At 32.3% G+C, this 15770-nt stretch overlaps 1 protein-coding gene across 2 annotated transcripts in view; it reads right to left on the reverse strand.

Annotated features, from left to right (window-relative positions):
* Nucleotides 1-15770, reverse strand: part of LOC129218393 (microtubule-associated protein RP/EB family member 1-like) — a 138017-nt gene that overhangs the window by 58029 nt on the left and 64218 nt on the right. The window contains exon 1 of one of the 2 annotated variants that reach the window (XM_054852641.1): nt 14657-14791. The exons of the other annotated variant lie outside the window; for it this stretch is intronic. The gene's annotated coding sequence lies outside the window, so the exon portion shown is untranslated. Of the gene's footprint in view, nt 1-14656; nt 14792-15770 lie in introns of those variants that run through there. 2 annotated transcript variants of the gene reach the window in all.

Raw genomic sequence — 15770 nt, forward strand, 5'->3', positions numbered from 1 at the left:
GCCGGGACAGTGGAAAAAACCATGGCAAAAATGGAAAAAAATGGCAAAAACCTAATTGCAAATAAAGTAGCATTATATTGTTAATCAAGAAATAGTGACAATATAATATAAATAATGCACTTCAATATTTTAGTTACGTCTCTCCATGTTACTTCTAATTTATAAGGTGAAAAATAAATAAAAAACAAATGTTGGGATTGCAAAACTTAAGATTTTAACTGTCTGCTAAAACAATTTTTTCAGAAAGAGCCAATTCCTTCAATGCTAAAACAAAGAATGTTTACTTAAGCTTAGTAAATTAATAAAAAAATTGAAGTCTAATTGTGAATATATATATATATATATTTAATTAATCACTTTTTTTTGATCCCACTAAAATTTTTAAGCTATTTAATTAATAACAGAATATTTACTTGAATATAGAAAAATATTAACTTTTCCTCACTAAAGAAATAATTCACTTTTTCTCACTTACTGGGAAAATGGATAGCCAAGAGAAGAATTTAAAAAGAAAAAAAAAGCTGATCAATATGTGCATTCTATATTCACTCTACAGAAAATGGCAAAACCTTTTATCAATTACCAGTAAGAAGTTACCCCTGTGGGTTTAATGCCAATGTGTTGTTTAGTGTGATGACTCACATGAATTCTTTGGTATGAGGAAGGAAATGATTATGAAGATGGTATCAGACTATGATGATTTAAGTGATATTTCCAGGGGTCTGTCCAGGATTTTTCACAGGGTGCGTTTTTTGTGAAAAATCAAATAATTTTGTGAAAAATGAATTAATTTTGTGAAAAATCAAAAAATTTCGCAAAAAAAAAATTTTTTTTTGTCAAAACAAAATTTTAGAATTTAGAGATGGCACAAACGGCATCAATTAAACTTAAAGTTGAGTGTTTTCCTCTTCTAAAATCAGAAAAAAAAATCCAGAATGATCGATAAAATCATTCTGGATTTTTTTTCTGATATTTGGCGGGAGGGGGGGGGGGCATCGCTGCTTCAAGTATCAATATTTATCTACCATTCTACATTCATTATGTTAAATTATACTAGATATATTTCTGTACAGTACTTAAAATAATTGTAACAAAAATATGAATAAATAAAATAAAATTCAGAATAGGGTTCAGCATTCAACTTTTTGACCCAAGACATTCTTAAAAAGCAAAGAATTTCGTTTAAAACTTATAAATTCCGTGATTTTAACAAAAATAAAAAGATATTTCAATTGTTTACCTCTTAACAAAGCGTAATAATCATCAAAATTTCGTAAAATCGGATTCCCATAGCGGATGCAAAGAGATCGCAATTCTCAAAGTGAAGGCATCAAAAGTATAAAAACGGCTTGTTAAAGAAATGTTTTTGATAAAATTATTTTAAAATTGCATTTTAGAGTCCTATGATAAACATATCATTAATATCTGTGGACACAGTTGACCCAAAAAATAAAAATAAAACAAACCATCTATTCAGCACTTTAATTTTTGACTCATAACAGAAAATGGAATTTTGCTTTAAAAACTTGAAATGAGAGTTCTAACAGAAATAAAGAGACTTTTCATTTATTTGAATGCTAATAAAGCGAAGTTAGCTTGAAAAAAAGAACAAAAATATGATTCTCATATCGGATGTTAAAAGATTGCATCTTTCAAAATGTAGACATCTAAAGAAAAAAAAACGGTAATTAAAAGAGTTTATTTAAAGTTAATCATCCTTGTTAGCATCGAAAAATCAAAACCCATATAATTTTCTCCCAAAATAACAATTAAACATCGCACCGCACCGCAAAAATGCAAATATTGAAAAGCTGGGCAAAATGATGAGAATATTTCCTAATCAAGTCATTATAAAGGTTCAACGCCAGAGGCTAAGTGGTGATAATTTTGAAGTTGGTAACCCTATCTGAAGCGATCATATTTTTCCCTCATCCTTACTATTCCTTTGCAGTTCTAAGTTCATTTCGCAGATATATATTATTATTGTTTATTAAATCATGAGCGGAGAAAAGTGCTTACCAATGCCTTTTCAGAAAAGTTTACAACACCGCCGCTAATTAGCTGTGATAAAACAAACAGCCATTATATTTATTTGGCAGTAGCAATTATTTATCGCTTGCAAGAGCATCGCAAGAGTGCCATTTTTTTTTTTTTTTTTTTTTTAAATTAGCCGATTTTGTATTAGCTAATTCCTCTAATTTGACTTTAAAAAAGGTTCCAAAAATTATCGGTTTATACACAGAAATATGCGTTATTTTGCTTTCAGGTTTGCTCTTTCAATAAACAATTTGTGACAGATCCGATCTTGTTTATCAGAATTTTGTGAAAAGTCCTTTTTGTTTGATCGGGATTTCGTGAAAGGTCTGTTTTGTTTGATCGGGATTTTGTGAAAGGTCCGTTTTGGTTGATCGGATTTTTATGAAGGGTCCGTTAACGGACCCAAATGTCCTCTGGCCAGACCCCTGATTTCAATCTAAAGAAATGTGTATTTTGCTTTTTAATTACTTTTATTTCTTTTATTTTATAGTTGCATCTTGATTAAGTATACTTTATATAGATATTTAGTATTCTGTAAAAAATGCTATAATAAATAAGCTAATTACATTTTCATTGTAAGTTAATTATTTGTCTTAGATATTACAAACTGAAATTCTATGTTAATGTTTAAAAATTTAAAATTAAAAATGCTCCATTACTTTGAAAGTAAGTTAAACCTTAAATTTTTTTAAACTATAAAAATAATTAAAATTTTATCAAAATCTTTTCCTGCTTTTACTTTTATATAAAAGGGAAAAAAACTGTCCATAAGTTAACACAAAATCTATTTTTGCCACTTTGGCAAAAACTGGCAAAAACCTATTTTTGCCGGGCGGTAAAAACAGTGGTTTTTTCCATGTTTTTTTTCCGCCCGGCAAAAACTTGCCAACCCTGTCTAAAACAGTTTTTAATATTTTACTCAAAAATTCTGACTGCAGTATGCACTTTAAGTTAAACTGTACATGAATGTTTTATGATCATAAAAAAAATAAATGCTAACCGAGAAACACTTCTTTGAAAAATGCTGCTTAAACTCGCCAAAAAATATTGTTCAGATTTTTTTTTTTTTTGACTAAGTTCTCTGACCTAGAAAAAAATTCCACTTAACCCAAATATATGCAAAATTTATCACTATTATGAACCATGACATGATCAATGTAAAAAAGTATAAAAACCATATGAATATTTCAGTTTTCGGGGCGTGACCTACTTCCCCCAATCAACCCTACTTTTGAATTTACTTGGTAAATTTTGTTTCAGCATATGTAACCTATAATTTACATATTTATAACTGTAATCATTGTTATGTATTTACATTTCAGAGCAATAGTTTACATCAAATATGAACAATTTACGTCCGACACCGAAAATTTACGTCCGACACCAAGCTAAAAATATTTTTTAAAATAATTTTATTCCTTATAATATCATTTGAAAACTGTAATATATGCTTCAATTATAAGTGTACTTCAGAATTATGCTGTTTTTAAAATTAAAATGTAAGCCAATTCACAGACTTTTAATCATTTTTAATTGAACCATCAATTTTACTATTTGTGTGTTTACGTCCCACACCAACTCTTTAAATTTTTTTCATTTATACTTTAGGGATCTATTTTGAAAAACTAACATGATTTTTTATTCAGTGGGATGTAGTAAGTATCTTGTAAATAAATTTGATCATTCTGGAACAGTTTATATTTGGTAAATGGAATTAAAACTGAGAAATTTTTCTTCATTTTTTACGTCCGACACCATGGAATTGCCATTTATTAGTTGCAAAACACATATCTCTCACATACATACAAATTAGAAGTGTATTTTCATGTAATTTAGTTTTGGCCAGTTCTATGGTGGTTAAATCCAGTTTTGGCCGGCTTTAAACCGGTTTTAGCCAGTGGCCTGGATAAAATCAGTTTTGTCTGGCCAAAACTACAACCCTGCTAAAAAGGATTTGTGCAGTGATGGAAGTGCTGAGAGAACCCATGATACCCCGAGGGCGCCCATATGGGGGGGGGAGGCAAGAGGGGGCTCAAGCCCCCCCCCCTTGTAACTTGTCCTTGCTTTTAGTACTTTTTTCTTTGCAAAAATGTAAAAACATTTCTTCTCCAGCAATTAACGAATAAGTTATTAAAAATGTCAAATTTTACTAACTCTAATCTGTACTGAAATCAGTTTCTATGGGGAAAATATCCTGCTAGACCATGGAGAAAATATCAGAGCCCCCCCCCCTTTAAATTTTGCATATGGGCACCCTTGTGATACCCTGTAGAGCTTTATTGACACCATTTTAGCTATCTTATACCAGTGAGGACGTGGGGTGCTCATCATGAAATACAACTTTAATATTTAAGAATTGAAAAATAATTTCTGACTGCTTCTTGATCATTAAAAGTAGCAAGATATTTTGTTGAAACCTATTCCACTTGGACAAGCTCAAATACTCTGCTTTTTTTCCCTTGATTGAAACGGAGGAAATGAATGTGCTTCTGGGAGGGGTTTTAACCCCAAAACCCCTCCCGAGGCTGTGCCACAGCATTGAGGATAAATGGTGAGAAGCCAAGGGAGGTAAGTAGACTTAAAAAGTTGAGGAAAAAATGAACAGATGTGTTCTTTGGATTACGTTTTTTTTTTAAGACAGGACCTAATTCTACTGCATTAAAACTAAATTTTAAGTAGGGCATGAGAAAAAGAAATTGAAATAACTAAAACCATCATACATCAGCTTAACCTAATCAGTATTGAAATCTGTTTCTATGGGGAAAATATCCTGCTAAACCATGGAGAAAATATCCGAGCCCCCCCCCCCCCCCCGCTCCTTAAAATATGCATATAGCAGACCCCGAAATAGTTTTTTGGGGAAAAAAAGTAGGAAATAAGGAATCAAAAATTTAAAAAGTAGGAACAAAATCACTTTAAAAAGAAGGAAAAAATAGGAAGAGAAAGAATTACACACACGTCAAGAGGAAACATGTTTAGCATAAATTTTATTTCTAATGTAAAATAAACTAAAGGTATTTTTGCTTTAAAACTGTCTGACAAATAAACTAACAGTACTTTTGAAGTATTGAAGGGATTAAATGAAAGACCAAGTCGCAAAAACAAAACGAAAGAGACAAGCTGACTATCATCAGTATGAAAAATAAAGTGGTGGAAACAAAGATATTAATTACAAAATATGAAAATAAAATCCAAACAAAGAAACACCTTTCAACAATACAGCAATAAAATTTTTAAGTGTGATAGAATAAAATGCAATATAGCAATCACAAAAAAACAATAATAATAAAACCCCTATTTTGATGCAATAAAACTATATATTTTTTTTTAAAGATTTGTTTTGTCAAAAACGAAAACATTTTTTCAAGAGCATCCATTTATCATTTGAAAATACTAACACTTTCAGCTCCTGTTGTCATAAACTATGATACAAAAAGCAAAGCAAAATATTAAATTAGTTTTAGTTAAAAATGATCAGCAGCTGACTTGCATAAAAATGGGCAGATGTTTGAATTTGAAAAAAAAAAAGGAAAAGACTGAAAGTGCAGATCTAAAATAAATTTGTTCTTAAATATGAGACATAAAAGTTATAATAAAATAATTAAACTAAATAAATAACGAAATAAGTAAACTAAAGGGTTTGTATTATGTTATGTATTTTTAGCATTCAACATAAATTTTTGTTTCAGGCACGTCATTTATGGGGGTCAGTGGGGTCAATGTCTCCCCTCGTTGATATTGGAAAATTAATGCTTAACTACACAAGTTTGTGCGGTTTTTGTAGTTTTCAGATAAAATTTGCATTCAGTATACATCTTTTGCTAGCCACTTTCGGGGGGAAAAAATCAAAATGACGGGTAAGTTTTAATTTTAATCAAGCAATAAAAACGAATATTGTTTTATTGGTTTGATGATTTTTTATCTCCTTCTTGTTCCAAAATTTTTGTCACAGAAAAAAAAAGGAAAAATCCATGCATCATGGTAAACATACCATTTTTATCGAAGACAAAGATCAGTTTCTAATGTTTCTCGATGCATTAAAGAGAAGGTTTCTCTTCAGTTTCTCTCAATCCTCATCATACAACAATAATATTCTTTCAGAAATTGTTCACGAAATTGAGAGTGTGCGGAGAGCACCTGGCATCAAATGCCTGCATATATATCTTTCTCCCCCTCCCCCCCTTTTGATCAGGCACCCTGAGTACAATAACTTGCAGTAAATATGCTGCAGCGGTATAATTGCCGCACCCCGAAAGAGTTAAGAGTTTGTCAAAAAAATTTTAAATGTTCAGAAATGCAGCACTTAATAATGATGAGCAACTCCTTGATATTGATGTTATATCAGAGTAGAAAATACCCTTCAAAAATATTAAAAAATACAGTACATATTTGCTTGTGGCTTTATTCCCCCAACTTTTAAAATGTGAAGAAATAAAAACGAAATTTCGCATTTAAATTGAATTCCAATTTTCCTCCAAAAATCAGGAACGTTTTGCCTTTTTGTTTGCAAATACTCCTTGCAAGGAAAGAAAATGAAATTTTATAATCATGTTTACAATTTAGCATGAATAATAATCATATTTATGTATGAAAAAAGTTAAGTTTCCTCGATTATTTTTGAAGTGGTCCGTTTTTGCGATTTTCTGTTATCTGTCGCTTTTACTTTGTACTAACATCAATAAACTATGTACAGTGAACAGGTTTTTCATTTTTTGCTTCTGACGTTCCGTTTAAGGTTTTATATTGCTTTTCTGTTTAAATAGAGCTCCATTGGCGAATAGGAAATTCGGCTTTTCTCGCACTTTTTAAACAGTTGGCCATTCACTTTAATCAAAGCTTCTAATTGACGGGTAAATAATATATAACTGCATCAGAATATGCCAATATCTACGTCTTTATTGTTTCGTTAAAACAGTAGGACTGAAGTCGGGGTGATAAAAAGAAAAGTCTATCATAAACGCTGCTACGGCAAAAAAGTAGCGAAAATTTAATTTTTAAACAAGCAAACGCCGTGGCGTTCCTTCCAGAAGTTATTGTAGTCATTCAATGAAAAGCTCAGGATCCGTTTGTTTCTTTTGCTTTTCAAAATCAAAACATGCAGAAAATTATCAGTGCGGCATTGTAAAATAAGAATCTATGTACAACTAGAAGTGCTATACTAAAGAAAGAAAAAGTAGGGAAAAAAAGGAAAAAGTAGGAAAATAAGGAGATAGCTCTAAAAAGTAGGAAAATAGGAACTCTTCGGGTTCTGATATAGGCACCCTTGTGATACCCTATAGAGCTTTATTGACACCATTTTAGCTATCTTATACTAGTGAGGAAGTGGGGTACTCATCATGAAATACAACTTTAATATTTAAGAATTGAAAAGTAATTTCTGACTGCTTCCTGATCATTAAAAGTAGTAAGATATTTTGTTGAAATCTATTCCGCTTGGACAAGCTCAAATACTCTGCTTTTTTTCCTTGATTTTAACGAAGGAAATGAATGTGCTTCTGGGAGCGGTTTTAACCCCAAAAACCCCTCCCGAGGCTGCGCCACAGCATTGGGGATAAGTGAGGCGGTGAGAAGCCAAGAGAGGTAAGTGGACTTAAAAAGTTAGGGAAAAAATTAACAGATGTGTTCTTTGGAACACATCTAAAGTTCAGAGTCTAGGTAAGCTTTCATTGAACTTTTTTTTAAATCATGCTGTATACAGCATCTAACAAGGCTACTAATAACGTCCCAAAACACAGGGGAGGTTCTATAGGTAATCTCTTTTTTTTTTTATTTCGACACTTACATCCCTTTGTATCTCACTGCCTCAAATGTAATTAAAAAAAATAATTTTAGCGTATTAAAGCATTCTGTTATAAATTTTTTAGTACAACATTACTGAAATGAGAGGCAATTGAAGGATGAAAACTTAAATCTCTTTTCATCGATACATTTAACACTTTTTTTTTGCTTTTCATCACATTTGTTACTAGCATTCCAAACTGTACAGATTTGCACATTGTTGATATCCATTAAAACTTTTAATTTTATAACATAAAGGCAACAATTTCCACCCCTTGGTCCTCCAAATAGAGGGCTGAGAGAGCCAGAATGCAATCTTGGCTGAATACTGTCCATCATTGAATAATGTCAACTTTCATATTTTTAGAGAAGATATGTTTCTTAATTAAAAACATTCGAAATTATGATGCTGAACATAAAAAAACTTTAAAGTAAAAATTACAAGAGAGTGAAGAATTTAACAGTATTTTTTATGTGGTAACAGGCCAGCCCTTTGGGGGGAGAGGAGTAGAAAAATTTGTTTATGCAACCGAATCCTGCTATAACGAACCTCGAATGTAATGATCCCCCCCGGTTGTAGCGATTTTTTTTTCTTATTTCCTTTTTTAGAATTGTTTTTAATGATGCTCAATGTTTCTTCTCAGTAGATTACATATACGATCTTTTTTCTTGTAAGTTTTTTTTTTTCAATTTTTTAAAATCATTTTTCAAATTCTATAATCAAAAAAAAAAAAAAAAACCTCCGATTTTTTTTTTTTTTTTGTATTCTTTATTTTTTAATCAGTTGAAATGCTGACCCGGCTGCTGCGCCCCTGGCGAGAGCCACTCCTGCCAACCCCTAGTTATGCAACTGTGTAGGCCTAGGGTTAAAAGAAAATTTGGCTCCATTGTATTAATGTACTTTTTATGTGATTTATGATAATCCTTCACTGCTTTAGTTTTCAACAATACCATGACAAAGAGATTATAAAAATGAAATTTTGATTTTCCAATGTCAGTCACTTGGGAAAATCTTAATTGTAAATTGATTTTCTTCTTTTATTCAGTAGTGTCAAATTTTTTTATTAAATTCTACTAACTGCTCACAATGCACACTTGCTTTAAATTTTTCTTTAAAAAAAAAAAACTTAAAATTGATTTTTTAAAACTTTCCTCAATTCTGAAAAGTTTCCTATGCATGAAGTTCTTCAGACTCACAACAATTATTTGACTTAAAACGGGTATTGTACTAGAAAAATCTATTATTTATTATCAAAGTCAACATATACTTGCTTTTCAACTTGACCATTGATTCTTTAAATAATGTAAAAATGTTTGAGTATTAAATAAAGAAGAAACTGCAATTTTATACATACCAGCTAAAAAATATCACGAAATAAGATGCAATAAGTTAATGCATTTTTTAAAGCAGAAAAAGTATGCAAATGGCAATGAAAAAATTGTTGGTTAGAAATTTCTAAGAAAAGTTGGAACAATTAATATAATATTTTCAGTAAGTTACAATGCTATAGCCAGGGCTAAGGCAGAAATACATGAAATACACCGCCAGCTCCGTCATCCCAGCCGAGGACTGCAAGCAGGGGTGATTGTGACTCCATGAAAAAATACCTGAACTTTTTTTCCAAGAAGAAAAAAGTGTTTTGATGGGCAATATATATACACATTACGTGTATGTACACAATATTTATATACATAATAAGTTTGGGACAAAAGGGGGCAGCATGTATTATAATTACTGTGCATTGTGCAATAGGGCTGGGCGATATCCGAATTTTAATACCAGGATATATCGCTCTCCAAATATCGATATTTTCGATATATCTAGATTATTAAATTCAACATTTTATGGGGGGGGGGGGGCTGCAAAACCTATTACATAAGCATCTGCAACAGAGAAAAGCCATAGGCCATCTTGGTGAATAAATATTTTAGCAATTTATTCTAATAATATAGATATAGCAAGGATTTTTATGTGTTTGTGTCGGGGGGGGCTTAGTAAAATTGAGAGAAGCCATTGCAGTCGGGGGGGACGGGAATGGGCACTCCTAGTTACTTCATCTGGCATATTAAGATATGCAACAGAGAAACCCTATTAGAAATCTTGAAAAGAAAATATGAGGGAAAAAATATTAAGTAACCCTCCTTCCTCTTCTTATCTAGTCTTTATTCCATCTCCCACCCCAGCTGTTCTTCAATAATTACGATAGAGATTGCAAAACATGACGGTTGCTTACGCTTTATACCAAACGAAATGTCTTCAATTTGGAGTTTCAGCGTTTCATTCAACATCGACCTAAATTTTACATAAGTGGATTTTTCTGAAAATACAGGAGTTCCGGTATTTTTGAAGACGAAGATACCGGAAATCAAGATGAAAATACCGGAAATCAAGATGAAAATACCGGAACACAATCACCCCCTGGACTGCAGTTTTGTGCTTATTAGCACTCATCAGCTCGGCATAGGAAGTGACTGAGCTGGAGGTGGAAAACATCTTATGGAAGCCAAGAGTGCCAAACAAATTAGTAACTAATATAGAATTAGCTCTGACCATCCTTAAGAGGTTTTCCACCTCCAGCTCAGTCACTTCCTATGCCGGGCTGATGAGTGCTAATAAGCATGAAACTGCAGTCCTCGGCTGGAATGACTGAGCTTTCGGTGTATTTCTGCTTTAGCCCTTACTATAGGGCCCTAAATAACTGAAAATACCATTCCCTGCCTTCAATCTCAGGGTTCATACCCTTTAGGCAGAAAAAAATTCAAGCACTTTTCAAGTACTTTTCAAGGTAAAAAATTTTGTTTTCAAGGCAATATCATAAATTTGTACTAAAAATATTGTATGCAGATTTCATTTACTACAAACACATGGAAATAAGGCAATAATACAAAAAAGTATAGGAAAACAAAATTGCTTTTTCTACAACGAGAGACGCTTTGATGAAAGATCTACTGCGTTGAAAGTTTTTCTGAAAATGTTTGAAAAGTTTGGTCATAAAGAGAAGCAGATACCAAGAGGTTTAATTTGAGGTTTTTCAAAGCTTGCAGCAGTCAGAGGTTTGTATATTTTCTATAATCAGCAAATTAAAAAAAACCTTTCATAACTGCTTTTAACTTTTATGGGAAGAAACTAAAATACCCAAGTTCAATGGCATTGCCAGAGAGGAGTTTTTGAAGTCACTCCCCCCCCCCCCCGATTTCAACATTTATTTCCAATATCTATACAGTGGTTTATTACAATATAAGGGCGTTTAGGACAAAAACACTACCCAGAAAGTTATTTCAGTTTGCACTATTAAGTTCTAAAAATATTAGGTTTGCAAATCATTTATAAGTATGCAAATCAATTATTCGTATGTATTTATTAGCTGTTCAGCCAATAAGGCATTTCAACTGTCCTCGAGTAAATTTAAAAATTAGGAAGTAAGAAAAGTTTATGAAGTCCACAGTCCAGTCTCTACACCTCAAAATATACAAAAGCAGCTTAAGCAGTGATAAATACTTTGAATGCAAACTTGAGCCTATTCAGCTTTCATTGATTAACTTGCAATAGAGAATAAATATGCAAGTTCAGATTTATAGAGCCATATTTCGAAATTGAAAAGATTCAGAAGAAATTGACATATATTATGACAAAAGTAGCTTTATTTTGGGAAAAAAATGGGTTATTGTTGAAATTAGAATTTAAATTTAGAAAGGCAATAATATTCAGGTTCATTACCTGAAAGTTTCAAAGAGCAAAATGGGGCGAGGGGGGGGGGAATAATTTTTAAAACTAAGACCGCTATTACTTGAATATACATACAACAATAACTTTTGCTATGCGTACAATTCATAAAACAGTTTATTAAGTCAAAATATTCTGCATAGAAATACCATGCCCAGTGCCTGTTGATAACCAGCAACAGGCACTGGGCCTAGCTAACGCTGGTACTGGTCAATTTATTATATCCAAATGAAGATGAATGACCCTCCTTAAGCTATCTACCCCTTTGCTGATTAAAGCCTCTTTCAGTAAGCTCCAAGTACCCACAATCTTAATAAAGTAGTAATTTTGAACATTTGAGGAAAAGGGGAAAATTGGAGATATAGGGAGGTAAAAGCATAAAAACCAACACTACTGGATTTCAAGTGAATAATCATAACACAACCACCCCTGTTGTACACCTTATTTATTTTAGCAGACATAAAAAAATGATGTACTTATAAATAAAATTATATAAATAAACTTTATATTTAAAATACAAACTTTAAGTTAATTTGTTAGGTGCTCAACTGCTGAAATTTAAATTTTTTTAAAAAAATCTGTTATGACCAAAATTTAGGTAAAGATAATGATTCAAAATTGCAAAAATAAATAAGCAAATAATTAAACAAGACCAAGGTAATAAATTCTTTAACTCTTTAGTTATTAAAATAAAAAATAAAACAAGCTAATCTGATGTAGCAGTGTCAAAATAACTACTAATTGCCAAAAATATAAAAATATTTACAAAATGCAAAAGGATTGAAATCTCAAACAAGGGAAGCAAATTTTTCGCGAATTAAGTTTAATGTTGTCATGTTTCCATAAAATAAACTTATATTTTACCGAAATTAAACATAAAATATGCTAATCTATAGTAGCAAATATGAAAATAACATCCGATTAGTGAATATATTTAAATGTTTGCAAGATGCAAAAAGATTGAAATTTCAAACACGAGAAGCAATTTTTTCGCAAAGTCTGAGTTTGTTCGACGTGGCATGTTTCCCATGAAATAAATTTATTTGTTTTTTATTAAAATTAAACAAAAAATATACTAATCTAAGGTAGCATATGCGAAACTAACATTTGATTAGCCAAAATATTTAAATATTTGCAGGATGGCAAAAAGATTGAAATTTCAAACACAAGAGCATTTTCCGCGAAACCCGAGTAAGTTCAATGTTGTCATGGCTTCCAAATTAATTTCTTTGTTGATTAATGAAATCAAACAAAAATAAACTAATCTAAGGTACCATATGTCAAAATATCTTTCGGTTGTAAAAAACATCAAAATGTTTACAAGATGCAAAAGGATTGAAATCCCAAACACGGAAGCAATTTTTCGCGATGTTGCATACTGAACACATGTTCAGAAAATTGCATTGGTGAAATACTTTTTTAAAACTTCTAAGCACAATTCGTTGATTTTTGAGAGAATTTAAGCACTAAGAAACTTTTTCAAGGTTTTCAAGCACTTGAAAATGAACTTTTTTTTTCAAGCACTTTTCAAGGTTTTTCAAGGGCGTACGAACCCTGAATCTTAGAGTTGAACCGAACCAATGCTTCAGTCACTCGTCTAATTAGAGCTAATTCTATATTAGCTACCAGTTTGTTTGGCACTCTTGGCTTCCTTAAGAGGTTTTCCACCTCCAGCTCAGTCACTTCCTATGAAAGGCTGATGAGTGTTAATAAGCACAAAACTACAGTCCTCAACTGAAATGACTGAGCTGGCGGTGTATTTCATGAATTAATATAACAGTTAACATAACAAGTAAAATTTTGAATAGGCAACGAAAATAAAGAAAAGAAATCTTTGACCTTGTGTTACATCATTTTAGAGCATTTGTCTAAGTTTACTAGATCTATTGAATTCCCTGATTTCTGGATTCTAATACTATAGCAAAAACCATAACCAATGTTTTAGAACAATTTAATTTTAACATCTTTGTAAACCTAAGCCTGATAAAAATTACTGCTAATGGTTTGAATCGATTCAAGTGTAACACTGGGGGATTGACATTTTTGAACAAACTTGGGAAACTTGCAAGTTTACAAGTCCTCTACAGACGAAAGAAAACTAAGCAAGGTTTAGAGTAATGGTAAGAATAAAATAATTGATGTCCAACACGTTGAAATTGCAGAGTTAAATAAAATGAGCGAATTTTACAGAAGAGAATGCAAATGGCTTCGGAAATTTGTAAATTGGGACACGCGTGTAAGAAAGTTAAAATGCTAAAAATTTCAGGCATCGTATGTTTTGTCAGGTAGAGTTGTGAAACATCTGTTTTAAACATTAAATGGTTTGTCTTTTCAGAGGAAGAATTTTGTGAACAGTTGTTGTGAAAGGTAAAATATTGTGAAGGGTCTGATTTTCAACGAAATATTTTGTGAACTGTCTATTCATTAGATAAAATATCTAGGGAAAAAAGTTTGTTTTGGGATAAAATATTTTGTGAAAGGCCTCCTCCTCCTAAAGGACCCGTTAAATTTTCCTAAATAGACCACTGTAAAATTTTCAAATTTTTTTAGGAACACCAACAAAATTTCAGTACAGTTTTAGGAGTTGAATTTTTTTTAAGGAAATTTAGGAAATTTAGAGGCACTGAGAACCCTGAAAACTTGAACCCAAATATGACGTTTTCATTCACAGCTCATTTTTTAAAGCATACTTCGTCATTCACATAAATATTGAGAGTTGAAAGGGTACTGAATATTATTTTTACATATCTTCAGAGAAAGAATGCACTTTACGTTGTAGAGCACAAAGTGTAATCTTCCTCTTAATTCACTCTAGTGCAGCAAACAAACGTTCTTAAATTGACATAATAGATATTTACAATAACAGCAAGTCTGTGTGTGTCATAATTCCTCAAAACTAATGCCACATCTATAAGTGTACAGCATGAATTTACAGAAGACATGTCACTTTTTTTGACATAGAGGGTTTTTTTTTAACATAAAAGGATAAATACTATCACAATAAATAACAGAAATAGGAAAATATCCCTTTAGGGTTAAAAAGGGTGACCGTAAAAAAATAAATATCTGAGGTGTTTAGAATTAATTTTGGGGGCATAAAAAGCATAACATACTAACTTCTGTATCTGGACACAAAGGAGCAGGTATTGTTCTAGAAGAAAAGTTTCTTTTATTCTCCTGAGACCTCTTCTACTTTTCAAACACAAGCGGGAGCGAGGGACCGGCGCGAGAGTGATACGAGTGATACAGGATACAGGCACACGAAAACAGGAGTAAAATAACAGAAGGAGAGATATCTCCTACTCCTACTTGAAAACAAGAAACTCTTTGCCACGAATCCGAAGCTTATGACGTCATAGCAAACGATCACGTGACAAAATCAGACGAGACCTGGGACTAGAGTCCCTATCTGGCGAAATGGGAAGATTGGGCGCCGAAGATTGGGCACCGACTATTGGGCCGCCGCATATTGGGCGCCGAGCATTTTGGTCGCCGGGGAACTTTGGGCACCGAGCATTTTGGGCGCCGGGAACTTTGGGCGCCGAGCATTTTGGGCGCCGGGAACTTTGGGCGCCGGGAACTTTGGGCGCCGAGCATATTGTGCCCAGTATTCCCGGGGCGTAAAATGCTCGGCGCCCAATGTTTCCGGCGACCAAAATGCTCGGCGCCCAATGTTCCCGGCGGCGAATTTTGAAACGCTCTCAATGCTTACGTTACGGTAGCTACCGGTTAGTTAACCACGTGACAGCTAATATCACGTGCTCCAATCAACTGCTTAGAACGGTAACCGGTTGATCATAGAACCACAGCCATTTTAACACAAGGCCTGCGCGCTCATTCAACATGGCCGCCCGTGAAGGCGGTTTGTTTACATCTCAGAATAGCTCTACCGTGAATAAAAATTTAAGATTCTTTTAAAATCCATTGAGAAAGTAAATGGTTCTCACATGAAATACTCTGATACATCTCCCATTTAAAACTTTATATCGTTTAGGATTTAATATCGACACGAATAGTTCTTAAATAGTAAATTAAATTAAACTGTATGCATATGACACATTAAAATATTACGCAACATTATACAGATAAGAAAGGAAAATGAAATTTTTTTTGCATGGATATGAAGAAAATACTCTTGAAATTAATTAATAATAATTTTAATAATAATAAATAATAATTAATAATAATTTTTCCCGCGAATGATTAACAGTAGTATTGATTTTCTTTGATA

This window comes from Uloborus diversus, chromosome 3 (assembly GCF_026930045.1).
Source record: "Uloborus diversus isolate 005 chromosome 3, Udiv.v.3.1, whole genome shotgun sequence".
Taxonomy (NCBI): Eukaryota; Metazoa; Arthropoda; class Arachnida; order Araneae; family Uloboridae; genus Uloborus; species Uloborus diversus.